Raw genomic sequence first — 26,442 nt, 5'->3', positions numbered from 1 at the left:
CTGGAATGAGGATTTGATACCTGGAGGTGTGGCAGCCATTGTGGGACCATGAGGCAAAAATTGCCGGAATAAATGCCACAGTCCCAGAGACTGCAGCACAGAAAAATAGAGCCTAAAGGCTAGACAACATTGTTGGGCAGCTGTGCATAGTCTGGAATGCTATCTCTTGACATCTTATTATGAAAAATTGGATTGGAAATGCATATTTGTTTGAGTCAAAGACATTCATTCCTAACTGACACAAAACCAAGTCATTTTCTGTAAAATAGGACTTGTGAGAGCCTTGAGACACAGCCTTGAAGACACAGCTTGAGTATCCTTGAATTCCAGATACTTTCATAAACAAGTTCTGCCCAAGGATGTTATAAGAAAGCAGATTGTCCAAGCTTTTCATCCAAGCAAAGAGTTGAGTGTTCCCTGTGTGAGAGGGTCACTAGGAGCAGCAGGCTGGGAGCCCATCAAATCCCATGGTAGAGTGTCCCATGTTGCTTTGAGGTTTATAGAGGAAGCCATAACAATGCCAACTCAAAAGCACATTCTTGAATTCAGATACTGACTGAGATGCAGCAAAATCTATCCACAGTCTTAAGCTTATCTCACTCTTCTTATATCCTAGTAATCTTACTTCTGAGCTCTCTTCTGAGAAAATAATCCACAATAAGCAGAGGAAAAGCCAGGAACATAATTTTCATGACAGCTACATTTACAGTATCCTCCTCATCCTGCCCCAGCCCCACCAAAAAAACTGGACAAATCTAAATGTCCTATAACAGGGGAAGGATTTTAAAACTATCTGTTCAGTGGAATATTACACGATCATAAAAAATGATGTTTGCAAGTTTATAATATTATAGCATGGGGAAAAAGCTGGCTGTAGCATTATGTATATTATATATAATCTCAATGATAGAAAAATTGCATGGGGGAAAAATCATCCATGAAATAACGACAGTAACATGTTAATAGTGATTATGCTTGGTTACAGTTATTATGGGTAATTTGTTGGGTAATTTTTTCTGCTGTTTTCTATTTTCCATGCTACCTATATGTTCTACTTTTGTAAGCATAAAAAGTAAAATTGGCTCTTCTTTTAAAAGCTTCTAGGACCCTCCAATTTTTGAGATCATTGCTGTTGTCTCTCCTCCAATAAAGCAGGTAATCAAGGGCTGCCCGGAGCTGGTGACCCCATTCTGCACCAGGCCAAAATAAAAACAGCTTCCAATTCCAGCATATTTGATTAACAGATTGAAATTCTTTCAAGAGGCAAAATGAATGGTAAGGAAAGGGGAAGATCAACAACCCTATTTTTAAATGGTGACGTGAGCTTGCAGGAACTAAAGTCAAAAAGAGGTACACACCATTCCCGGCCTTATGCAAATCTATGCAAATGGAACACACTCTCTGGCTAAGCAAGAATTCCAGGTCAAAGCTCCCACCTGGATCCTGGGTCTCACTGAAGGGGGAAGGAAGGAGTGAGAGGAGGGCATAGTGATGACCCCATTCATTGAGCACCTACTAAGTGTCCCACTTGCAAAGCATGTTCATGGCCTGGAGCTCGTCTGCCACTCATCACCACTCATGATGAAGGTAATATTATCATCCACTGTTTGCAGGCAAGTCAAATGGAGCTCAGAGAGGGAAGTGGCCTATGCAATGTCACAGTGGGACCAGCCAACTCCAAAGCCAGTGGTATCTGATGACCAGGCTACGCAGCCCTGGGGTACAAGTGCATATGGTGCCTCTGGTGGGATCTAGGGTCAGTCCTCAGTGTGGAGGACAGAAGAGATGTATAGGCTGCTGGGACCACAAAGCCCGAAGGTCTGGAACTCCTGGATGCAATGTTAGACATCCAGGTGGAATGCTTGTAAGTCCCAGACAGACTGGTCCCCACTGGGCCTTTACACTCACTGGGCCCGGAACACACCCCCTGTAGACACCTACTGGATCACTATAATTCCCCTGTCAGCTCTCTGCTAAAAGGTTACCTTATCAGAGGGGCCTCAGCTGACGACTCTACCTAAAAGAGCATCACCTGCTCACCTCTCCCTGCTCCAACATCTCTATCCCCGCCCTGCTTGGTTTCGCAACGTCGTGCTTGACACCTTTCGACTTATTACATATGTATTTGCTTATTGACAAGAAAGTCTGCTCCATGAAAGTAGGGAGTTAACTTTTGGGTTCAGCTCTGTGCTTCCAATACCTGGTACATACTTGGTTGTTTAAGACATATGTGTCAAATGAATTAATGAATAAATAAGTGAATTTCAACTTCCCCAGAGCCTAGTTACACAATCTTGGACAATGACCCAGCAACAATAATAACATAGATATTAATGATACATCACTCTTTATAACTAACATTTCTGAGCACTGTTTTTTTTGTTTTGTTTTGTTTTTTGTTTTTTGAGACAGCATCTCATTCTGTTCCCCAGGCTGAAGAGCAGTGGCATAATCCGTAGCTCACTGCAGCCTTTGTCTTGGGTTCAAGTGATTCTCCCACCTCAGCCTCCAAGTAGCTTGGACTATAGGCACACACCACCACATCCAGCTAATGTTTTAATTTTTTAATTTTTTTTTTAGAGACAGGGTCTCACCATGTTGTTCAGGCTGGTCCCGAACTCCTGGTCTCAAGCAATCCTCCTGCCTTGGACAGCCAACGTGCTGAGATTACCGGCATGAGCCAGGCACCCAGTCCTGAGCATATATTTGTACATTCCTTTCCTCATTTGATCTTCACATCAATCATCTGAAGCAGAGAACATAATTATCCCCATTAGACAGCTGCAGGGATGAAGGCACTGGGAAGGCAGGTGCTGCCCAGATCAGAGAGCGTCGCTAGCAGAGTCAGGACTTGAATCAAGCATGTCTGATTCTAAAACCTACTTGCCTACCCATCATGTGATGCCCAGGTCAATTCCACCCAACAAGAGGGCAGGCACTACATCTGCCTTATTCATCGCCATATTCCTGGTGCCTGGCACCAGGTGAATTGCCCTTGGAAAAGGATGAGAGAAATCAGTGGTCCTGGAAGTGTAGCCCCAGGACCAGCAGCAGCAGCAGCACTTGGGAACTTGTTAGAAATGTTGATTCTTGGTTCCCATTGCAGACCTACTGAATCACACCGATGCACGCTAGAGTGTGAGAACCACTGGGACAAATGGGCGAACGTCCCCAAGCCTGATGTCCCATCCATAAAGCAAGGCTGAGCACTCACGGGTTGAGAGGGTAAAATGAGAACTTCAGCCAGCGCCAGACCTGCCAAGGGTTCGAGCTCTCCTGATTCCTTCCCACAAGCAATTGGAGGACAAATTTTCAGCTCTAATTTCAGGCCTTTGATTTCGGCCTCATCTGGCCAGGAAGATGCCAGCTTGTCAGAGAAAGCGGGAAGCCGGGAGTGATGGAGCTGGAGCAGGAGGATCTATTATTAATTACCATGTAACATTGATTAAGAGCCCACAGGGCACCACAGCTGTGAGGAGCTCAGGAGAGCCTCTGCTCCTGCCTGGAGGGGAAAATGATTAGCAACATTATGAAAGGAAATATTCATCCTGTAGCGGCCCTGAGCAAACACCTCCAGGGACGGGGAATTTTCCTCTCCCAGTGATCTTTCCTTCTGGAGCGGGGGCAGCTGCCTCCATGGCCTGGGACAGACTTGTTGAGCTAGGGAGGTGGAGAAGCTGACCTCTGACCCATCTGCAGGTGTCGGGTTGACAGGTCAGAGAGCGCAGCTCCAGGGGGCCAGAGATGCCCAACCTGGGCTCTTGAAAAAGCAGTTTAAGGTGGCAGGATCTTTCTGATTTTTTGAAAGAAAGAGGCAATCTGGATTTGGATATCAATTCTCCTAATTTTTAAATATGGTTAAGACAGATTCTGGATTGGCAACTTCTGTAGCTACTCAGCTGCCCTCATCACATTTAATCCTTCCAACAACTCCGTCTTTATCTTCTAGATGATGACACTGAGCCTCGAAGTGTAGCATATAGCAAGTGTACTCATATAGCAAGTCAGTGGAGCAGCTGGGATTCAAGCCTACATGTGCTTCCTGAACCTCTGCTTTCTCTACTGAATCACTCAGGTATATTGAGGTGTCCTGCCCCTGGTGTTCCGAAGCCACCCAAACAAATTCCAAAAAGTTTATGACTATTGCCCAATCCAAGCTACATTTCTGCAACAGGATCACACCCAGATGTAACATAAAAACTCCCAGTCAGGCAACATGCATGGATGTGTGAATTTGAGCACCTGACCATCCTAATACCCACACTGTGCTCCTCCCAGAAGCTTGGGTGTCAAGGAGCTGGCCCCACCCTCCCGGTGGTCCTGCTTCTGACCTTTGATCTCACATTTGTTTCCAAGAGAATCTAGTGGAATTAACCAGTCACATCTCCCTTTGCTCCATGGAACTCTATTTTTTTCTGCCACTGACTAGCTGGGAAGCCTTAAGCAAGTCCCCAGCCTTCTCTGAGACTCAGTTTCTCCATATGCCAAAGAGGACTGTCTGGACCCAGGGATCAAGCTGCTGGCCTTATTCATTCTATGGTCAAGCCACTAACCAAGTCATTCCTAAACTCCAGAGTGAGAACACAGACTTCATAGGTGATAATGATGATGATGATAAAAACGATACCAAGATACTAGTTAACAATTTTTAATGCTACCTAAGTGCCAGGCGCTGCGTGTGGATTATCTCTTTTAATCCTTACACCAACCCTATGAAGAAGGTGGTCTTCGTAAATGCCATTTCACAGAAGATGAGACTGAGGCTCAGGCAGAAAAATGACTCCAGAGCAGACACGCAGAGCCCCCACTCTGGTGTCCACCCTGCGCCCTCTCTTACATCCACGAAATGTGAGGTTTGTTGGCTCCTTCTAGATTTCTCCATCTGGAATCCAGACCATAACAGGTCCCTGGGGGCTGAGCAAGCTGCTCTGTTTCCCAGGAAACCATTTGGAGCCTTGAGGACTTATTAAGGAATTCATAAATTTGGGGGAGAGTTTTAAAACTGGTACAGCTGGCCACAGATCCCCAGGGAGGTAGCAAGCACCCCATCCCTGCAGGTGTGCAAGCTGAGACCAGGCGGTACATTTGGTGGAATGTTGTAGCAGGGATTCCAACACCAGATGGGAGGTGAAGAGGATGAGCTACATCAGTGGCTTTTTAGAAAAAAACAAACAAATACTTGTTAAGAGCCAAACTGCCTGGATTCAAATCCCTCTTACTTTTCTGAGTGACTTTGGGCAAGTTCTTGAACTTCTCTTTGTTCAATTTCCTTACCTTTAAAACAGAACTAATAATAGTACCTACCTGACGGCATTACTGTAAGATTACATAAAGTACTATGTGTGGAACAGTTAGAAGAGTGCCCGGCACATGGTAAGTCTATAAAGTGTTAGCTATTACTTTCAAACATTTTATATTGACTTTGGAGACCTGTCTTCCATTCAGAACTTCAGTGGATACTGATGTTACAACAAATAAAACAAAGAAAAGCTGCCTGACCTGAAGAAGTCAGGGGCTGGGAGCACTGTGACGTCTGACCACCTCCTGCAGTAGCCTCAACACTACCATGGCCCACTACCAGCACAGGCGCCTCCACCTCAGTAGCTGTGTCCTGCTGTCAAAATCCAGTCTGCTCGGGCCTCTCAAAACTATGCATTCAGCTGCCACACTTCACAGATGGGGAAACTGAGGCCTAGAGAGGACTGCCAAGGTTACCAACCAGTTAAGAGCCAAGTTCCCTCCGGAGAGCAGAGGAGCTTCTCTGCCGCCTTCCCAGAAAAACAAACAACCACCACAACAAAGTCACAGTCCCAGGGCAAACTCCACTGCCCATCTCAACGTTGCCACAGAGGGACTCAGGGAGCCTCCTTAATGCCTCTCCCTGGTGCAGGACCTCCCACTGCAGGAAGCTGGTTTTGAGGGAGGGAAACCAGCTTCTGCTGAGAAGTCAGCAAGAGGAAGTAATACTTACAGAAAGGAAAGAAGGGCAGCAGGAACAAGAGCTAAGCCTAGCAGAAGCGGGGCAGGATGAGGCTGGAGGTGGGGGGTGGGGGCAGCCCAGCCCTCTCAGAGACACAGAGAAGCTTGATCGGCCCTGGCCCAGCTCCAGACACCAAGCCTGGGATCAGCAATCCTGGGAGAGCCCCCAAACTTACCAAAATGTCCCCCGCTCCTGGACTCTGCTGCTTCTGCGATAAGACCCATTTTCCGGGAAGACGTGATCACAGGCCACTCTCCCTGTGAGTGTCTGATAGGAGGATTCCATCTGAGTCCTCTCCGGGAAGGCCTCTGACACCCAACCATTGGGATCCAGTCTCCTGAAGTACAAAGGGGACACTGGCCCAGATAGGGGGTCATCTAAAGTTACACAGCCGGTTTGTGACACAGCTGGGACCATCCCCAGGCATTTGAGGCCTTACTGTTTTCACTGATATCAAAGTCTTATCTTAGTAACCATAGTCACGATAATAGTAACAACAATCATAAGATAAATAGATAGATAGACAGACAGACAGACAGATAGATAGATAGATTTGTTTTTTGAGAGAAAAATAATTTCCTAATTTTTTAAACTTTTTTTTAACTTTCAGGTTCAGGGGTACAAGTGCAGGTTCGTTAATACAGGCAAACTCGTGTCATGGGGGTTTGGTGTACAGACCATTTTGTTACCCAGGTACTAAGCATAGTATCTAATAGTTATTTTTCCTGATCCTCTTCCTCTTCCCACCCTCCTCCCTCAAGTAGGCCCCAGTGTCTGTTGTTCCTCTCTTTCTGTCCATGAGTTCTCATTATTTACCTCCCACTAATAAGTGAGAACATGCAGAATTTGATTTTCTGTTCCTGCGTTAGTTTGCTGAGGATAATGGCCTCCAGTTCCATCCATGTTCCTGCAAAGGACACCATCTTGTTCTTTTTTATGGCTGCATTGTATTCCACAGTGTATATGTACATTTTCCTTATCCGGTCTGCCACCAGTGGGCATTTAGGTTGTTAAGAGCTTTATTTTTTTGGATGCCTACAATCAGGCAGGCACTATTCTAGGTCCTTCCCATGACGGAACATTTTCCACCCTCACAAAGGAACTCCGTGGGGAAGGATCAGCATCCCCATTTTACAGATGAGGAAAATGAGGCACACTGAAGTTACAGAATCTGCCTGGGCTCACACAGCTGGTGGTACTCGGTACAGTAGGGATTCAGACCCGACAGCCTGACTTCACAACCCATCTTGATCACTACACTGACAGCAGGAAGAGCACCTTCTTTCCGGAAGTTCCAGCATCACTCAGTGAGCATGGGTGAAGGGGGCTTCAGGGTTTGGGAAATCAGCCTGTGGCTGTGGAAACTATGTGTGGACAGCCTCCTGCTACACAGCTAATAGTTCCTCTCATGCTAACTGCAAAAAAGGCCAGAACACTAACTTTCCCAGCTTCCTTTTTAACTAAGAGTGGCATGTGACACTCGCTGATCTAATCAACGAGATGCAGGTAAAAGTCTCAGAAATAGGGTTCCTCCACAGTTAAAAAGCCATTTCCTTTGTGCTTATCCCTTTCCCTTCTTCCTACATGGAACGAGGATGCAATGCCCAAGACCTAGCAGTCATCTTGCAACCATGAGGCACTAGGAATGAGGATAAACAGCTACAGGCTAAAGATGGCAAAGATGAATAGCAAGCAGAGCCTGAGTCTCCAGTGGCATCAGTGAGAGCCACACTGGTCCCAGGTAGCCTGCCCAGGACTTATAAGACAATAAACACCAATTGGATTATGCCTCTGTAGAAGGGTTTCTATTATTTCTAGCTGAGTTCGTTCCTAACTTTCCCAAGAGTGGGGTCAGGATAGGACCCGGGGACTGCCTGACACCAACCCCTTGTTCCCTCTATGGAATCACACTGCCTCCCAGGGGATGTAGCTTCCCCCTTTCTCTCTCTTCCAAAATGCACCAGCATTAGGCGTTTTCCTGACTCAGGGCTCAGAAAAGGGTCCTGAGTTGCTTCTCAGGCCACGCAGCCACTAGACCTATCCATGTGAACCCATGAGAAGTGGGGGTATAGTCTTGCCCTGAACCCACCTACCATGAAAATTCCAGGGTCCCAAGTATCCAACAGATTGGACTTCCAGGAAACATATTTGATTTGATCTGTAATAACCAAATGTATCCATCATTCTAAACAAATGTTTATTGAGAGGATGCCCAGTTTCAGGTGCTCATAGGTGAACAAAATTAGCAAAGTCCCTGTCATCAGAACTCATATCCTAGTGGGGGAAGCAAAGCATAACCAAGTCAGCAGAGAGTTCTCTCACCTTTACAAGATGCTTTGCAGTTTACTTTTAAGCATCTACCTGTCCTTTATCCTCATTCCTAGTGCCTCATGGTTGCAAGATGACTGCCAGGTCTTAGGCATCACATCCCTGTTCCATGTAGGAAGAAGGGAAAGGGATAAACATAAAGGGAAGGGCTTTTTAAGGAGACCTAACTTTGCCTCCTCAATAACTCCTCAGTTTTCCATTTTGCCAAAGAAATGAAGGCACAAAACAGGAACCAAGAAGAGGCTCCCCCAAGATCACCCAGCTATGTCCAGGAGGGTCAGTCTGGCTGCAATTGCCTTCCCCACGGCACATCCTCTGTCCACTAGAACAATCAAATATGTCCCTCTGCTTGCTCTGTTGCTCTGGGCACCACTGAGACAGCCATCAGAAACAACAGCCTCTACCCAAAATCAGTGTTGGGCTGGGATACAGCATTGTCAGCTACACAAAACCCCCCTCATCAAGCTGTTGGCGCCTGATGGCTGCTTAATTATTCATCCCTGCTGAACATGCAGGCCCAGGCCTTCAGCCATGCTTTTTGGAGCTCACCCATAGGGGAGCCTCGGTGATGAGCCCAGACCTGTTAAGAAGTTTGGAATGTGTGTGTCTGCCCACAAAATGTTCCCTGGTCCTCCCACACCAGCCTTGTCAGGCATAGTGAAAGATGACAATGAGCCAGGAGGTTTCAGAGACACCAGGGCCCAGGCTGTGTTTGCAATGTTGGTAGCTAAAACAGCTCAGCCTGATTTCCATTCTATCCAGCACAAGGTCTTTCAGACTTTGAGCTAAGCAGAGTTTTAGGCATGTTGTGACGGTCAGTGAGGGATGGGGGTGGGGGGCATTTCGTCAGGGGAGTGGTGGTGGTGGTCGGCAGTGACTCAAAGAAGCCAATGAACATAGACAGAAGATCTCTCTGTGCAAGATGGACAGAGCCAAACGGACCTGGCTTCAACTGGCTCTGTCATTTTCCAGCTGTGTGTCCTTGGACAACTCACTTGCCCTTTCTGATTGAATATAAAATGGAGATTCATTCATTGCATAAATGTATATTGGACCCCTGCTATGTCCCAGGTACTGTGGATACAGCAGTGAAAAGAACAGCCAAGTCCTGTTCTCACAGGGGCTTGTGTAAAGAGTTAATGTATCTAAAGTACTGTGTCCCACATGTAATAAGTACTCGATTCATAGTCATTATTATGACTTTTGTTATTGTCAGAGGATTTAGGTTTTACACATACAATTATTTTCTGTTACCTACCTATATGATTACTATTACCATGGCAGAAAACGCCCCCTCTGCCCACCCCACACACATATACACACATATGCAACCCACACCTCAGCCATTATGAGACCATTTATTTCCTCCTCTCAAGTTGTCTTTGGCATTCATTTTTCCTAGTCTGGGAGTTTTTAATCTCATTCATTTCCCCTGAGTCCTAACCCATCGTAGCTTGTCCTAACCTAATCCAGCATATAGCAGAGACCAATAAATGTTTTCTTCATTCCTTCCTTCATTCATTCATTTACTTGACAAACATGGAGTACTTCCTCCAACATGCCAGGCCCCAGTCTGGGAGCTGGAGAAGCAGCTGTGACCCAAACAGACAATATCAGGTAATGTCTCTGCTTTCATGGGATTGACAGAAAGGAAGACAGACAACAGGAAGGCAGACAGACGGACAGAAAATATACTATGCTCACAGGCAGTGAAGATGCTGGAAGAGAAAAGCAGAGGCTTCAAAGTGGGGGAGGGAGGACGAGGCCATTCCAGACCGGCTGGGCAGAAAGTCCCTGCTGAGGAAGTGACGCATAAGACTGGGTAGGACGGAGAAGGGAGTCCTGTGAACATCTAGGGGAAGAAAGCTCCAGGCAGAAAACACGGAGTGCAAAGGTACAAGGCAGGAAGAAGCTTGGCAGGGAAAAGGAACCCATGGGGCAGCCTGTCCTGTGTTCCCAACTTGTCACCTTGGGCAGTCAGGCGAAAGCACAAAAATAGGCTCCAGTGATGCCTGGCACCTCCTTAGGCTCACTCAGATTCCTACAGTAGGGATCCAGTGGGTTACTGCAGCCTCCAACCTGTCTCTGAAGAATGGAGAGAACAGGGACCAGAGAGGGAAGGTGATTTTCCCAGGTCACACAGCCAGCAGTGGCTGGGCTGGACCCAGATCCCACATCTCTTAACTCCGGCCAGTGTTGCCTCCCCTAAACCACAGTTGTTGCCTTTCTGGATGGCAGAGTGAGGGGTCCAGAAAGATCCCTGGAGACACTTAGAGACACACAAGTTGGGAGACGGACTGGAGAGATAGGAACTCGAAACCTGCCCCACTCCCAGCCATGCTTGTCTTCGCACTCAAAGAACCACAGGAACCAGACAGCAGCCTCCATCCTGGCTCTGCATCTGGGAACCATGGTTACGGCTGCTGCTTGATTGGCAGGGGGTCCAGACACATTCGAGCTACCCCTGATTCCTAGAGGTTGTGTGAGAAGCAGGAGCAAGGGCCAGGAGCGAAGCTGGGGGTCACCGGCAGGCCCCGAATACCAGCCTCTAACCTTTCCCTCCCAAGCCGATCATCCGGGCACCTCGCACCGCCACGAAATCCTTTTTAGAGCTCTGAATTAAAAATAAATTTGCAAGCACATAACCAGATGTTACATGGGGAAAAGATAAATAACTCAGCCTGTCAAGGAACTGCCTCATCTCAGTCAACCCTCTCTCTTTCACAAGGTTTTAATTTTTAATTTCACAGCGGTAACTATAGCAACCTGCAAAAATAATATATTCCAAAGCAAAACAACTTTCTTGGCTCTGGCTTGGCATCTCCATGTTCCCTCCTTCCCTCCTCTCCACCAACTTCACGCAGGTCTGTGCCCAGAGTTAATGAACGCTCTCAGCTTTGAATGCCCTCATTCATTAAGTAATTAATTCATTCATACCCAAGTATCTCTTGCCCTCCAAATCCACAGAACTCCTAAATTCTGGTAGTGGGTATTGGACAATGGACTCAGAATCATGTGGGATGCCATGCTGTCCTAACCTATTTTGTTTGTAGGTTTTGAGTATATAGGAAAATTTGGATAGCAAGGGACATCTGTATTCACTGGGGACCTAATCTGTCCCAGAGTCAGTGCTAGGCAGGCCCTGAGGTGAGAGAGAAGAGGACTGATCCTGCCCTTAAGGAGCTCACAGTCATGTTGGGGAGACAGAATACAAACACATAATTACAAAAAAGTAAGATAAGTCTTGGATACAAGGGAAAAACAATATACAAATAGGGCACAAAAGAAGGGAGAGGTTGTCAGTATCTAGGGTGATCTAGAAAGGTTTCACAGACAAGGTGACTTCTGAGATGGGTCTTGCTGGATGAGTGGAAGTTTCCTGAATGACCAGTATAGGGAAGGGCACATCAGGCAGGTGGAACAACACGTGCAAAGGCAGAGACAGATGAGATAGGTCAGTATGGCCCAAGCATAGGATGAGAGTCATACTTCAAAAAGATACTGGAGAGGTTGACAAGAGAGAAACATACAGAGCCTTGAATGCTGGGCTGGCTTCAGCTTGGAGGCCAGGGGAAATCAGCCACGTAGGGAGGGAGGGAAAACGTAAAAGGTGACTCTGTGGCCAGCGGATTAGAGGGGAAAGAGTGCAGACAAAGCCTGTGGGGGAATTCAGGTGGGTGGTGGCTGCAGGGAAGAAAAGAGTGAAAAAGTCTTGGTTTGGGTTCCCTAAGAAGCCAACCTTGAGCCAAGGATGCGATTTTATTTGAGATGTGACCCCAGGAAGCACTGCTGTGAGGAGGAGGAAGAGGGAAGTGAGACAGGGAAGGGAAGGCTGATAAAATGTTTATTAGAAAGCCAGGCAGCACCGTGGGCCACGGGAGCTCAGTCCTGCTGGGAGTTCTGCGAGGCGGCACTGCGCGTGCCTCAGAGTTGCCCACTTCAAGGGTAGGAGGCTGGAGGATCTCAATGCCAATTCCTAGAGTATTTGGTCGGAGGCTGCTCCCAGGAGGCATCAATTCCTGGTGAGCAGGCTCCAGTGGCCTGATAAACCCTCAAGCAGAGACTCACGTGCCAGCAGCCGGACACAGGGCCCGTGTGCCCTGAAACAGAAAGGAAAGGCCAAGGGGACTCAGGTGGGGCATTAAGAGCATCTGCCCCTGTGGAATTCTGGGAGATAGTCAGTGGGCATACTGGGAGACCCCCAACATCTGGCAGAGAGGCAGATGCACTGACATACACAGCTGGGACAGGCGGGTCATGGGCAACAGGGCCCAAGTGAGGACAGACCCATCACCATCCTGTGCCCAGGCTGCTCACGGTTCCCAGTGGGATGCCATGGCTTACACTCTCAGGAGGCTGAGGGAGGAGAATCACTTAAGGCCAGGAGTTTGAGGTTGCAGTAAGCTATGATCCCACCACTGCACTCCTCCCTGGGTGACAGAGCAAAACCTTGTCTTAAGAAAAATTTAAAAAACAAACAAAAAAAAGAATCCCAGCAGGGCTCAAAGGCTGGGTGACAGTCCTCAGCACATCCCCCTCCCAGAATGGGACAGACCTTCTTTCCAAATAAAGAGTCCTGTCTCAAGCAAACAGCTTCCCTCTATCCCTGATTAAAAGTGGAAAGTGGCAAGAAGGAAATGTGTCAAGTAGGAAGATGCACATACAGGATGTGTTCGTGCAGGATGTAACATTGATGGTGACCTTGTGTGAGCTACTTCACCTCCCCTGGCTTCAGTTGCCTCTTCTACAAGGTGTGGTTCATAGAGGTGCCCATTGTATTATCTTGTAAGAATGTCATTCGATGATGCATGATGATGCCTAGAAGTCACCTAATCAATATTACCTGTGAATACCATTCTTTTCTGCAATATTTTTTTTTAGCATGATGCACATGGGAGGCCCCGGGGAGACAGCAATCATCAAGCAGACTTGGTTCCTGCCCTCGTGCTGCCTCCAGCCTCGTGGACACGCTGAAATGCTTTATATAGAATGTTAAAGAGAGACGGATAAAAAAATTATGCATAGAGCATGATTCTAATTTTGTTTAAACACACACACACACTCACAAAGGCCCGAGGGATATACACCAACATGTAACGATAGTTAACACCAGATGATGGAATTGAAGGTGGCTTGCAGTTTTACAATTCTTTCCTGGCTTTCTTTTCCTTTTAAAATTTTCACAGTGGATTGTATTATTCGAATAGTCATTTTTGAAAAAATAAAGGAAAACAAAAATGCTTCTTTCTCTGACTCTCTGCCCATCACAAATTTCATCTGTTTCCTCGGGAACCAGGAGCTTCCGGGCATTAGGGGATATTTGCTTGTACTTTCCAGGGTCTACCCACCAGACAGCCAGGTCTCAGGTCTTGGCCTCATTCCCTACTATGGTGCACATTTGAAAACGGGTTGGGGGTTGGGGCGGCCTCCATCAGAGCAACAAACCTGGACTGAATGATTGGTGAGTATGAAGAGGTGAGCCCTGTCTCAACCTAGGGTCAGCTACCTGCGAAGACATGTTCTCTACCAGGAGTCAGAGGGGACAGATCTGTGTATATCCATCTACCTGTGACTGCAAAGGTAAGGCTGTCCAACTCTGAGGATCAGTGTTAGCAGTTCCATTTGCCTGCATGCCCAAGCCACGTTCTCGAAACAGCTTTATCTGTGTAATAAGCTGACATTTTGTTCCTCAGCTCTTGACTCCTGGGTCTCCTACTGCTTCTGAACTTAAGTGAGGGAGAAAACAACGTTATATGTTGATGCCATAAAAATCACATGGTCCATACCTGGCTCCTAGAAATTGGCTACTAACAAAGAGATTAGACATCTATTTTTCTCACGTTTCCTCTCCCTTTTGACATCTAGGACTGTGAGTTAGGCCCAATGTTCTTGGAAAGATCTAGTAATGTCTCCTGCAGTGAACTTGATGGTATTGTCTGAATCCCTTTTTGGGAAAATGGTCCCTCTTCCACGCCATGTGAACTTGGGGTTTCCATCAAGATCATCAAAACAAGAGTGGTCATGGGTCGCATTCAGGACCAAAGTGTTTTTCTGGGATGAGTATTTGGCATAGATATGGATATATAATATATGTAGATATATGACATATATATGATAGATATATACACATGGATATATGATGTGTATAGATGATATATGACATATATATGATATATATAGGATATACAATATATGACATATGTGATATGTACATGGACATATGATATATAGAGAGGATATATATGACATACTTACTATATACATACATAGATACATGATATATATGCCTCACTCCTGCCAGGCTTGCTAGGCTTGTTGCATACATGTTTGGGTGCACCTGCTGGTGGCCAGCTTCCCTACCACACATTGACAGGCTGCCTGGGAGGCTAAAGCCAACCAGAGAAGATGGCCCTGTTGAGTTCCTGTATGCAGCCATTCCTGAAATCACCTTCCTAGAGCAGAATCAATACATTCCCTCTTTTCCTTAAGTAGTTTGAGTTGGGTTTTTTATCAGCTGAAGCTAAAAGAATCCTGACTAGCATACTGCAGTTAATATATACTGATAAGAAGGCTGTGGCCACCCAGAACCCATGCCCCCTTCCTAAGTAACACTCATTGTTTAGGAAAATCACCTCTCCTCCACTGAATTCACCTGGGGGAAGTGCTGGGCATGACACCGCTCTTTCCTTCACTCCTAGGTCACTGCCTACATCCCCACGCAAGACCAGGTGAGTTGGCCATGAGTCCCTTCCAGACCTGCCCATAAAGCCTCCCCCATGCTCCTCCACACCCTGCCTTTTCCTCTCCTCTGCTGGGGGATGCAGAAGATCAAAAAAGAAATCAAGACCCCCTCCCCTGGATGCAAGGGCCTGGATCTCTGAGTGACAATGAGGAGTTGACCTACACTGGACTGTGATCTGAGTGACAAATAAACAGATTGTGAGTCATTGAGATTTGGGGGTTGTCTGTAACAGCAGTTATCCTGCCCTAACGAACACAATAGACTGGCACATTGGAGAGTTACCTGAGAGCCATTATCCTGAGAGCTTTCCATTCAACCACGAATATTTACTGAGTATTCTGTGCTTGCAAAGCCCCCTGTGTTTCCTGTTATCCTGCGCTGCCCACGATTGTCTGGCTGTCTTCTCTCTCTAGACCCGTCCCCAAGAGACGGGTCCTTACCCGTCTTCATTCTCTGCACCGTGTCCCTGGTATCTAGTTTAGCGTCAGGAACATAACAAATGCTCAGTAAGTATTAATTGATCGGATTTGCAAAATGACCAGATGCACAAAGTTGTATGAGGCTTAAGCAAGGTTCTGATTGTGAAGCGTCATGGCACACAGGAGGTCTTCTGCAAATACAGTAAAAATGAGCTAAATCAAGGTGCATGTGGGCTAGGCAAGGCTTTCAGTGGGAGGACAGATTTTAGCCAGGACTTATCCTGCCCCATACCCTACAGAGAGCTAAGTTATCTCTGGTCCCTGGCTGGTCCCAGGCTCTATGCAGGAGGAAGGATGGGGACCAGCTGCTTCCTGGAGGGAGCCCCAGTCCCAGAGGCTTTGAGCTGTGGTAGGGGTGAGGCAACACTTCAGGAAATAACATTTCAAAGGCTTTGGCTGTGAGAGCAGACTTCTCACCCCTGCCTTGTGTGGAGGTGGGTGTGGGATGCCTGGTGTGCCTCTGGGGTAAAGCATCCCTTTCACAGTATGAAATTTCATCTCAGGAAAGCTTAACTCCTTGCACCCCATTCTACTAGCTTTAGACAGGCTCCAGGGATTTAGCCCAAGACTCCTAGGATAATGTCCAGACCCCATACCCGGGGTAGGAACGGGGGCACGTGCAGCATGTCCAAGCAGCGTAATGTAGCAGTTAACAGCTTGGGCTCTGGAAGCAGAATGCCTGGGTTCAAATCCTGGCTCTGTTTGCTCGGTAGCTGTGAGACTTTGGATGACCCAGCTTATTTGGACCTCAGTTTTCTCATCTGTAAAATGGGATTACAATAGTAACACACTAGAAGACTGTTAGGAAGATGACCTCACTTTGACAACTAATGGAGTGTTCTTTCCTTCTTTCTTTCTTTTTCTTCTTTCTTTCTTTCTTTCTTTCCTTCTTTCTTTCTTTCTTTCTCTTTCTTCTTTCTTTCTTCCTTCCTTCCTTCCTTTCTTCCTTTCTTCCCTTTCTTTCCTTTCTTTCCTTCTCTCTTCTTTTTTTTTTTTTTTTTTTCAGATCTCACTCTGTGCCCAGGCTGAAGTGCGGTGGTGTGATCTCAGCTCACTGCAACCTCTGCCTCCCAGGTTCAAGCAGTTCTCCTGCCTCAGCCTCCTGAGTAGCTGGGACTACCAGTGCACACCACCACACCCAGCTAGTTTTTGTGGGTTTTTTTAGTAGAGATGGGGTTTCACCATGTTGGCCAGGTCGGTCTCGAACTCCTGACCTCAAGTGATCTGCCTGCCTCAGCCTCCTGAAGTGATGGGATTATAGGCATGAGCCACCACACCCGGCCGAGTGTGTTTCTTAAATGTTGTAATTCCTAACAGGGTAACTATCAATAGATAAACTAACATAAACAAAATTCTTTGGGGTTCACAGTAATTTTTAAGAGTATAAAGGGGTCCAAAAACCAAAACATTAAAATCCAGTCTCATGTGATAACTTCACACTACACATGCCAGATGATTCACCCGGTGTCAATTCTTCACTTCTCTCCTCCTAGTTTGGACCCGGTGCTCTGTGCAACTGAGCAACTGAGGTACCTACCCAAGGAGGCCATGAGGATTCCTCCCTCCACACCCTTGAACAGCGGCTGTCTACCTTGAATTCTGTGATTTCACTACCCTTAAATAAATTGTACTTACTCTGCAAGGCCCAGCGGCTTCTGCCTCCTGCAGGAATCCTGGCTGACTGCCCTAAATGGAGCCCTTGTTCCTCTGAGCTCACACAGCACTGCCCAGTCATGAGGGCAGACGGCCAAGGCGGCTTCATCAGTTTTGCTTGTGAAAGCCCATCTTCTCACTAGACTGTATGCTGCCTCTGACTTTGGGGTCAGAACGGAACTGAACTGTGTCATCTTGGGCAAGTCACTGCCCCTCTCTGAGCCTGTTTCCTTATCTGCAGAATGGGGTAATTCCTACACTTACTGTGCAGATTTTCTAAGGGTTGGATGAGCAAATGCACTGGATTAATTTGCTAGTGCTGCCATAATGAAGTGTCACACTCCGCCGACCGCGGTGGCTCATGCCTGTAATCCCAGCACTTTGGGAGGCTGAGGTGGGCAGATCACCTGAGGTCAGGAATTCGAGACTAGCCTGGCCAACATGGTAAAACCCCATCTCTATTAAAAATACAAAAATTAGCAGGGCATGGTGGCAGGTGCCTGTAATCCCAGCTACTTGGGAGGCTGAGGCAGGAGAATCACTTGAACCCAAGAGGCGGAGGTTGCAGAGAGCCAAGATCGTGCCACTGCACTCCAGCCTGGGTGACAGAGTGAGATTCCATCTCAAAACAAAAACAAACAAACAAACAAACAAAAAATGAAGTGTCATAGTTAGCTGTGATACTGGTGTTTCAAAAGAAACCAACCCTGCTGATACCTTGGTCATGGACTTCTAGCCCCCTGAATTGTGAGACAATAAATTTCTGTTGTTTTGCGCCATGATGCTTCACAATGAAAACCTCACTTAAGCCTCACAATGACTCCGTGCATCTGGTCATTTTGCAAATCCAATCAATCAATACTTACTGAGTACTTGCTGTGTTTCTGACACTACAGTAGATACCAGAGACACAGTATAGAAGAAGACAGACAAGGACCCATCTCTCAAGAAATTTTTGGTCTAGAGAGAGAAGATAGGGCAGGGTCTCGCCGGTCACTCTAAGGACTTTCACTTTTCCTCTGCACACAATGCGGAGCTGCAGGATATTCCGGTGCTTCAACAACAGCCGTTTATTGTCTCACAATTCTGGGAGCTAGGAGTCCAAGATCAAGGTGTCAGCAAGGCTGGTTTCTTCTGAGGCCTCTCTCCTTGGCTTGTAGATGGCTGTTTCTTTCTGTGTCTTTACCTGGTCTTCCCTCTGTGTGTGTCTGCGTCCTAATCTCCTCTTCTTATAAAGGTGTCCTTATAAAGGACACCAGTCATATTGAATTAAGATCCACCCTTAATGACCTCATTAACTTAATTACCTCTTTAAAGACCCTGTCTCCAAATACAGTCACATTCTAAGGTGTTGGGGGTTAGAGCTTCGACATATGAATTTGGTGCGGGTGGGAGGAGACAATTCAGCTTATATGGCATCTAAAACATTCTGCCTAGGGCTTTCAGCTGTAAGTGAGCTGTGCTTCTCTCTTCACTGCCACCAGAGCCTAGGGGCGTGGTCAGTGGCTTGGGCTAGGCCTTTAGACCCTGCATAAATCGGTCATGAGATATGAGCTGCCCAGGGAAGGGACATGACCTCAGGCAAGGCTGCTCTCCTTAACTGGGCAATCTCCAACAGGGACTTTGCTGCACCACCAACAGCTGGGCAGTAAGTCCTTCTTTCCTGAGGAGAGCTGGGCACCCACCCTGCCCCTTTACTTGCTACATGACCATGGGTAAGCTCCTTCCTTTCTCTGAGCCTCAACTTTGAAAACTGGAAAAAAATAAAGTGACTTGCAGAGGGATCATGATGAAACGGGGTCATTGCTGGTATTTTTATTTAGGCAACAATTTATTTTAGTGAGTACCTACTATGTGCCAGGCATTGTTCTAGGCTCTGGGGATATAGCAGTGAATAACATGGACAAAATCTCAGTTAAAGCTGCCGTCATTATAGGGACAGCCAGGCACTAAAAAAATAAGCAAGTAAAATACATAGCATGTCAGATGCTGATTAAGTGCTGTGAAAAAGTAGCAATTAAACCAAGAAAGGGGAAGGGAGAGTGTGAGAGGCAGGGGTGCGGAAAGGGGGATGTCACAATTTTAAATAAGATGGTCAGGGAAGGTCTGTCTACGAAAAGATTTGGCAAGGTAAGGGGGCCCTCTAGATATCTCCGAGCAGAGCTTTGCAGGCAGAAGGGCCGTGAGCGTGCCCGACATGCTCCATAAATGCATGGCCTGAGCTCAGTGAGCAAGGGGGACCTGGACTGGACATGAGGTCAGAGGAATGGCCATTGTCAGCCAGGGCAGGGCTTTGCAGGCCTCTGTCAGAACTTCGGCTTTTCGTCTGCACTCAATGTGAAACCACAGGAGCCTTCTGAGTGCAGGAGGGGGTGTGACCTCACTGTGATTTTACTAATACAGGGTAACCCAGGTGACAAGATGAGATTGCAGCCAGCTCCTCGCTGAGGCCCTGCTCCCACCTTCCAGCCCCGCTAGGCCCCACCCAGTAAGCCCTGCCCAAGCCACCACCCCCTCTCCACACACGCGCTCCATCAGTCCCACGGCTGCTTGTCCTTCAAGTCTCAGTCTAGCCTTCCCCTCCTCCTTTCGGAAGCCAGCCCAGAGCGCCTGACCTGCCTCATCCCTCCCTTCCCAGAGAACCAAGAGGCAGTTAGGGGACAGGCCTTGGCATTCAAGTGCTGGATTCAAATCCTCCCTACTTAGAATCTCTGAACCTCAGTTTTCTTCATCTGTAAAACGGAGATAATAACAGACCATGAAAAATCCACCCTCAGGTAGTAAGTGAAATCCAAAGATTCAATTGTATAAACTGCACCACAGTACCATCACAGGGTCAATGAACATCAGCATTAGCAGCTGGTCTGTGTTGTCCTGAGAGCAAAGACACAAAGCTCACACTGCCCGCCACCAGCAGAGAAAGGCCCAATGGTCACAAGGCTTGTTTCCTAACCTCCTCCCACCCCAGTCAACCCAAGACCGCCCACACTTGAGAACAGGGGCTGGACCAAGGCTGGCTGCTCACCACCACCCAAGTTATGGTCACCATGTGACCACAGGGCTGTGGCATGGAGTGATGAGACGTCTTTGGGTGTGTGCCTGGCACTTTGCATGAATGTCACCTGCTGCTGCTGCACCCATCACACCATGTAGGAGGATCTCCTTCCTCTGATGCTGCCCCCAGCCTATCAGAGGATGTAGGTAATGACTATGCTCACAAATATCACAAATGCCCAGTATACAGCAGGGGCTCAATAAATGCTTGTTAGAGGCAACCAGAGCACAGCCAGATGTGTGTGTGTGTGTGTGTGTTTTCTGACTGTACCATTTTCCAGATGTGTGTCCCACGGCCCATCACTTTGCCTCTCTAAGCCTCTGTTACCTCATCTGTAAAATGGGAGGACTCATTCCTCCCTGGAAGGGTGAGTGGGGCACCCCCAGGGCTCCTGTGCCTCAGTCACAGGGTAAAGGGATGGCACCAGCGCACCCAGAGGATATCTGGCAGGTGCACAGTGGACATAATAGTCCACATAATAGTGACAACCAGAGCCACCGTAGCATCTGGAAAAGCAGACTTGGGAGTGAGCTCTTGTGAGGCACAGGTTGGGGCTTCCCTGTATGACCTGGTGAGGCTCACAGGAGCCCAATGGCTTAGAGTGGCCGATAGGGCCATGAGTCGGGCCATTGTCTCTGTGTCATCAATGATTCTGTGTTTGGTAGGTTTACTCTAGACTCAGAGAAGAGCAAGACTCACTGGGAGCCTCTTCCCCTCTGCTAAGTTTTGAATGTGTCCCCCAGAGTTCACATATTGGACATGTAATCCCCACAGCAAGAGTGGTGACATGTAGGACCTTTAAGGGATGATTAATGCCATTATCATGGGAGTGGGTTGGTTATTGTGGGATTGGGTTCTTGGTAAAAGGATGAGCTCAACCCCCTTCCCTCTTGTTCTCTCTTGCACAATCTCTTACCCTTTTGCCTTCCACTATGGGATGATGCAGCCCAAGGGCCCTCTCCAGATGCCAGCTCCATGCTCTTGGATTTCCCAGTCTCTAGAATCATAGCCAAATAAATTTCTATTCATTATAAATTACCCAGTCTGCAGTATCCTGTTATAGCAGCATAACATGGACTAAGACACCATCCTTTGCCCCAGTTCAGGGCAAAGAGGCCCCAAGAAACCCACCATTTGTGAGAACCTTTTACATGTTTCCTGGACTTTCTAGGTATTTACCGACAGTTAACTGTGATGGAGCACTTCCAGCACTAGGTACTGCTCTGTGCTCTTGTACCATCTCAGACAAGGCCCCACAGGAACTCCTTGAGACAGGTATTGTTATCACCATTTTGCAGGTGAGGAAACTGAGACACAGAAAGCTTCCCAGAGTCACACAGGTAGGGTGATGGAGAAAAAATTGGAGTCTAAGTCTGAGTCCCTGAGCTTTCTGCTTGGGAGGCAGCCTAGCCTGGTGGTTAAGCTGTGACCCCTTCCAAAGCCAGGCCACCAGGGGTCAAAGCTATGCTCTTCCCCTTTGTTCTCCTCGCCTCAGTTTCCTTATCCAGAAAATGGGAGCAATAGGACCTACCTTATCAGACTGTTCTGAGGATTAAGTGAGGGCTCTGTTTACAGTGACAGGCAATCCATAATCAATAAAAGCGCACGCTAGCCCTACCAGATTCCTCCTTCTCTTAGCTCAGAGGACTTCTCCCCATGTGTCTCTTTCTGTCTTATTCCTCTCTCTTGCTCTCTGCCATCTCTTCTGAGGCATATCTGTCTTGCTTTGAAAAGCTTCCCTTTGTCACTTTCCTCTCTATCTTATTCCCTTCTGGGTCCTAAATCCTGGCTCTGAGTTTCTGTGCTGCATAAACTTCAGCATAGACAGGGCAACCCTCCTGACTGTGAATACTCTCAAACTTTATAGAAATTTCTCCCGGGGAACTGGCTAAATGCAGAGTCCTGGTTCCACTGGAGAGAATCAGATTCTATAGGTCTGGGAGGGGGTGAGAGAGTCTGCATTTTAACCACTATCCTCTCCACAACCTTTCACCTTGGGACCACCCAGGCTGGCTCTTGAGGACAGCCTTAGCTCCTTGGAGAAGCGCTGCATTTGCCCTCAGTTTCCTCATCTGTCAATTTGGAGTAAACAGAAACTACTTCCCAAGGTTGTTTTGTTTTTTGTTTTTTTTTGAGACGGAGTCTCGCTCCGTCGCCCAGGCTGGAGTGCAGTGGCTGGATCTCAGCTCACTGCAAGCTCCGCCTCCCGGGTTCACGCCATTCTCCTGCCTCAGCCTCCCAAGTAGCTGGGACTACAGGCACCCGCCGCCTCGCCCGGCTAGTTTTTTGTATTTTTTAGTAGAGACGGGGTTTCACCGGGTTAGCCAGGATGGTCTCGATCTCCTGACCTCGTGATCCGCCCGTCTTGGCCTCCCAAGGTTGTAAAGATGAAATGAAATAATTTTTCTGGAAAGCAAACACCTCTTCTCTGTCTTGGCTTTTGTAAAATTTATTTTGTCTCTGACTTTCCCATTCCCTATTTCTGGTGTTTTTCCTATTTCATTCTCTGTCCTCTCTCTCCCTACCCCCTACCTGGAAGTGGACCCAACTCCAGAGCCGAAATGAAAAAAAATTGAACAAATGTGGCCCTTCTGTAAGGCCTGGAGGCCCCAAGACCATCCAAATGACCTGTCCAGCTCCCTCCTACTGGCGCCCCAGCAGTCCCCAAGACCAAGCATCCCCAACCCTGCAGCCCCCACAGCAGCAAAGCTGGGGAAAGATGGGGATCCAGTGTGCAGGAATGGCCCTGCTGCTATGGAAACCAGCGCTCAGGAAACGCTCAGAGATGATCCATTCTGGGGAGCGGCCTGGCCTTGGGGGAGGGGGAAAGGCCAAACTCTGCACCTTGCACTTTGCCCTCCCATTACTGGCCATGTGATGCTGGGCAAGTCACTTAACCTCTCTGAGCCCTCCTCTCCCTCACCAGGCCCCAAACAGCAGCCCCCATTATCGGTGGGTGATAACCGCCGCTGATGACTGAACGCTGCTCTGCGGCTTTCAAGCCTGAAGACACGCCAAATTGCCATTTGCTTTCATTACTGCGAGCTCGAAATATTCTAGTGCCAGCTTGCTGCATGACCCCGTGCCTCTGAGGGCCACCAAACGATTTCCATGATAGAATTCCCTCTCGCAGAGGTGCAGAGTCCACTCTGAGTCACTCTACAACACACACACACACACCACACATGCACACACACACCGCACACACACACACTAGCTACTGAGCTAAGTTGCCCATACACTTGCCTCACCCCGGTTGCGCTGCGATTCCTCTTCTAGGAAGGGAAGAAGTGAACACAATGTCTCCTGATTACTCCATCAGCAGCGCCCAATGCTCTGCAGCTGCAGAACTTATCTCATGGTGCCTTTTCCTTCCTCAATGTCTCCCAGGGCACCTCCCCTCCGAGATCCCTCCCACAGTTCCGTGTGCCTCCAGGCCTAAGTCTAAGCTCAACAGCCTGACCTTCGAGGCCCCCAGAGCCACCTGTGCCCTTGCTCCACAATGTCACCCCTCTATGTGCAACAGCAGCCCCTGTGAAGGCAGGGATTCTGTTTGCTATTGTAGCCGCTGGAACCCCAGTGCCTGGGTCAGTGCCTGGTACATCCTGAGGCCAGGGGAGCAGAGGATAAGGGCATGCATGAGGGGGTGGCTACTACATGCCACCCACCCCGGGGGCATCAAGTAAGACCCTTACCCTCCTTGTGCCTCAGATTCTCACACACTCCTCACAACACACAATAACACACCACACACATATACACTCTCAAACTCACACACACACAGCAACATAAGCACACATCCCACACTCCCCCAAACACAGACACACATACCACGGTATACGAAGAGCATCGGACCCCCTAGCCATCTGGCTGTCCCCTGAACAAGCTGTGCACTTCCCTCCCTCCTTACCTTTGCTCACGCAGTTTCGTCTTCCAAAAACCCACTTCCAACAAGTTCTTCCAGAGCTCTCAGGGATCCTCTGCACCTGACTCCTCCTCGGTAATCAATGTAATTTTTCAGAGAACAGGGTGACTTGCCCAAGATCATACAAGAAGTGTGTGGCCACAGAGCCTGTGTCAGAACCCAGGCCTTGGGGGGGATACTGAGTCCAGCTGCTCTGAAGAGCATCCGTGCATTGATTCAGCCAGCCAGGCGTCTGTTTGTTTGTTTTCCCAACACACACTTATTACGCCCCAGGCAGGCTGCTCAGTGCTGGGGACCCAGCCATGAACAAGGCCAGCACAAGCAGCCCAGAGAAGCAGACAGATGCTAAACAAGTAATTACAAGTGTGATGGATGCCACAAAGGAAAAGCAGCGAGGGCCCTGGGAGGGGACAGTGGGGGATGCCAACATCTCCCATTTGTACAAGGTTTGCAGAAACCTTACTGCAGTGGTGGTCCTGCAGCACCTTGCATCAGAGTCCCATTTAAAGCCCCCAGGCATGCAGACCCAGCACTTTTGGGGAGGGCTGTTTCTTCCCAGGGAAGGACACTGTGAGATTTGAGGACCACAGCTTTAGAGGCCTGGGTGAGGGGGGCCGAAGGCGGTAAATGTTTTCTAAGTATCTACCACGTCTTGGGCTGAATCACCTCCTGCCAGGCCACTGAAGTAGGCAGCATTAGCCCCATTTTACAGAGAAGCGAACCAAGGCCTAGAAAACCCCAGTGATTAGTGAGTGTAAATGGGGGACTCGAACCCAGGCCTGTCAGACTCCAGATCTCAGGAAGGTCCTTAAAGAAGGTCCTTAAAAAAGGGCACTGGCTCTTGGGTGCCCAGTACACAACCCTGCCAAATGGGCTTATAGTTAAAAGGGAAACAGCTAGCACTCAGTGACCCCAGGTCACCGAAAACAAGGTGCCACTTGTGCTTCCCAATAGAGCATGTTAGTCACATGGTGCTAAGTGGCTCTGATATCATAGTGGGCATCCAGCCAGATACCTCCACTGACCAGGTGTGTGGCCTCAGGCAAGTTGCTTAACCTCTCTGGGCTCAGTTTCCTGTCTGTAAAATGGAGACAATGGTGGTGGTGAGGAGTTTCTCTGCTTAGGCTTCCTTGCCTCCCCTCACCCTCTCCCTCCCTCTGCTCCATTCACACCAGCCTCCCAGCCTTTCTCAAACATGCCAGGCCCTGTCCCTGCTCAGCAGCTTTGCATATGCTGTTCCTTCTGCCTGAACGCTCTTCCTCCACATAGCTACGTCTCCGTTCATATGTCACATTTTCAGAGAGACCCTCCCTGACCTCTTGGCAGAAATCACCCCCACACCACCATCCCCCTGCATCCATCCCCCTGCATCCATCCCCCTGCATCCATCCCCCTGTATCCATCCTCCTGTATTCACCCCTCTGTAGCCACCCCCCTGTATCCATCCCCCTGCATCCATCCCCCTGCATCCATCCTCCTGCATCCATCCTCCTGTATTCACTCCTCTGTAGCCACTCCCCTGTATCCATCCCCCTGCATCCATCCCCCTGTATCCATCCTCCTGTATTCACCCCTCTGTAGCCACCCCCCTGTATCCATCCCCCTGCATCCATCCCCCTGCATCCATCCTCCTGCATCCATCCTCCTGTATTCACTCCTCTGTAGCCACCCCCCTGTATCCATCCCCCTGTATCCATCCCCCTGTATCCATCCCCCTGCATCCATCCCCCTGTATCCATCCTCCTGTATTCACCCCTCTGTAGCCACCCCCCTGTATCCATCCCCCTGCATCCATCCCCCTGCATCCATCCCCCTGTATCCATCCTCCTGTATTCACTCCTCTGTAGCCACCCCCCTGTATCCATCCCCCTGTATCCATCCCCCTGCATCCATCCCCCTGCATCCATCCCCCTCTATCCATCCCCACTTTATTTTTCTTCCCCACACTGTCACAGCTTTGACCCCCACCTCCCTGCGTGAGAACGTAAGTTGCAGGGGGGTAGAGGCTTTGTTTTGTTCAGTTGTTTCCCCAGTCAAGGCTCTTGACTAGGGCCACCCAGAGTTAACAAGCATGCAAGGGCTCAAGCCAGCCAGGCCTTTTGCATTGCCATGGCCTGTGATGCCCCTGGCAGCCCATTGGAGGGGTCTCTAAGGCATCTGGGAGGCTGGTTCTAAGCATCCCACCCCTAGCCTGGCAGACAGCGGGCATTGTCAGAACATGTCTGAGGCTTTGCTGACCTGCTGTCTGAAAGCGGACACTGCCTAGGCTTCCTGGACCAC

At 48.4% G+C, this 26,442-nt stretch overlaps 1 protein-coding gene across 6 annotated transcripts in view; it reads right to left on the bottom strand.

Annotated features, from left to right (window-relative positions):
• Positions 1-23,630, bottom strand: part of LOC102141936 (signal-regulatory protein beta-1) — a 108,793-nt gene extending 85,163 nt beyond the window's left edge. For all 6 annotated transcript variants that reach the window (XM_074004952.1, XM_045362648.3, XM_074004946.1 and 3 more), the window contains exon 1: positions 23,489-23,630. The gene's annotated coding sequence lies outside the window, so the exon portion shown is untranslated. The remainder of the gene's footprint in view (positions 1-23,488) is intronic.
• Positions 23,631-26,442: the final 2,812 nt, after the last annotated feature.

Source organism: Macaca fascicularis, chromosome 10 (assembly GCF_037993035.2).
Source record: "Macaca fascicularis isolate 582-1 chromosome 10, T2T-MFA8v1.1".
NCBI lineage: Eukaryota > Metazoa > Chordata > Mammalia > Primates > Cercopithecidae > Macaca > Macaca fascicularis.
This window is presented reverse-complemented; position numbering and strand designations above follow the sequence as displayed.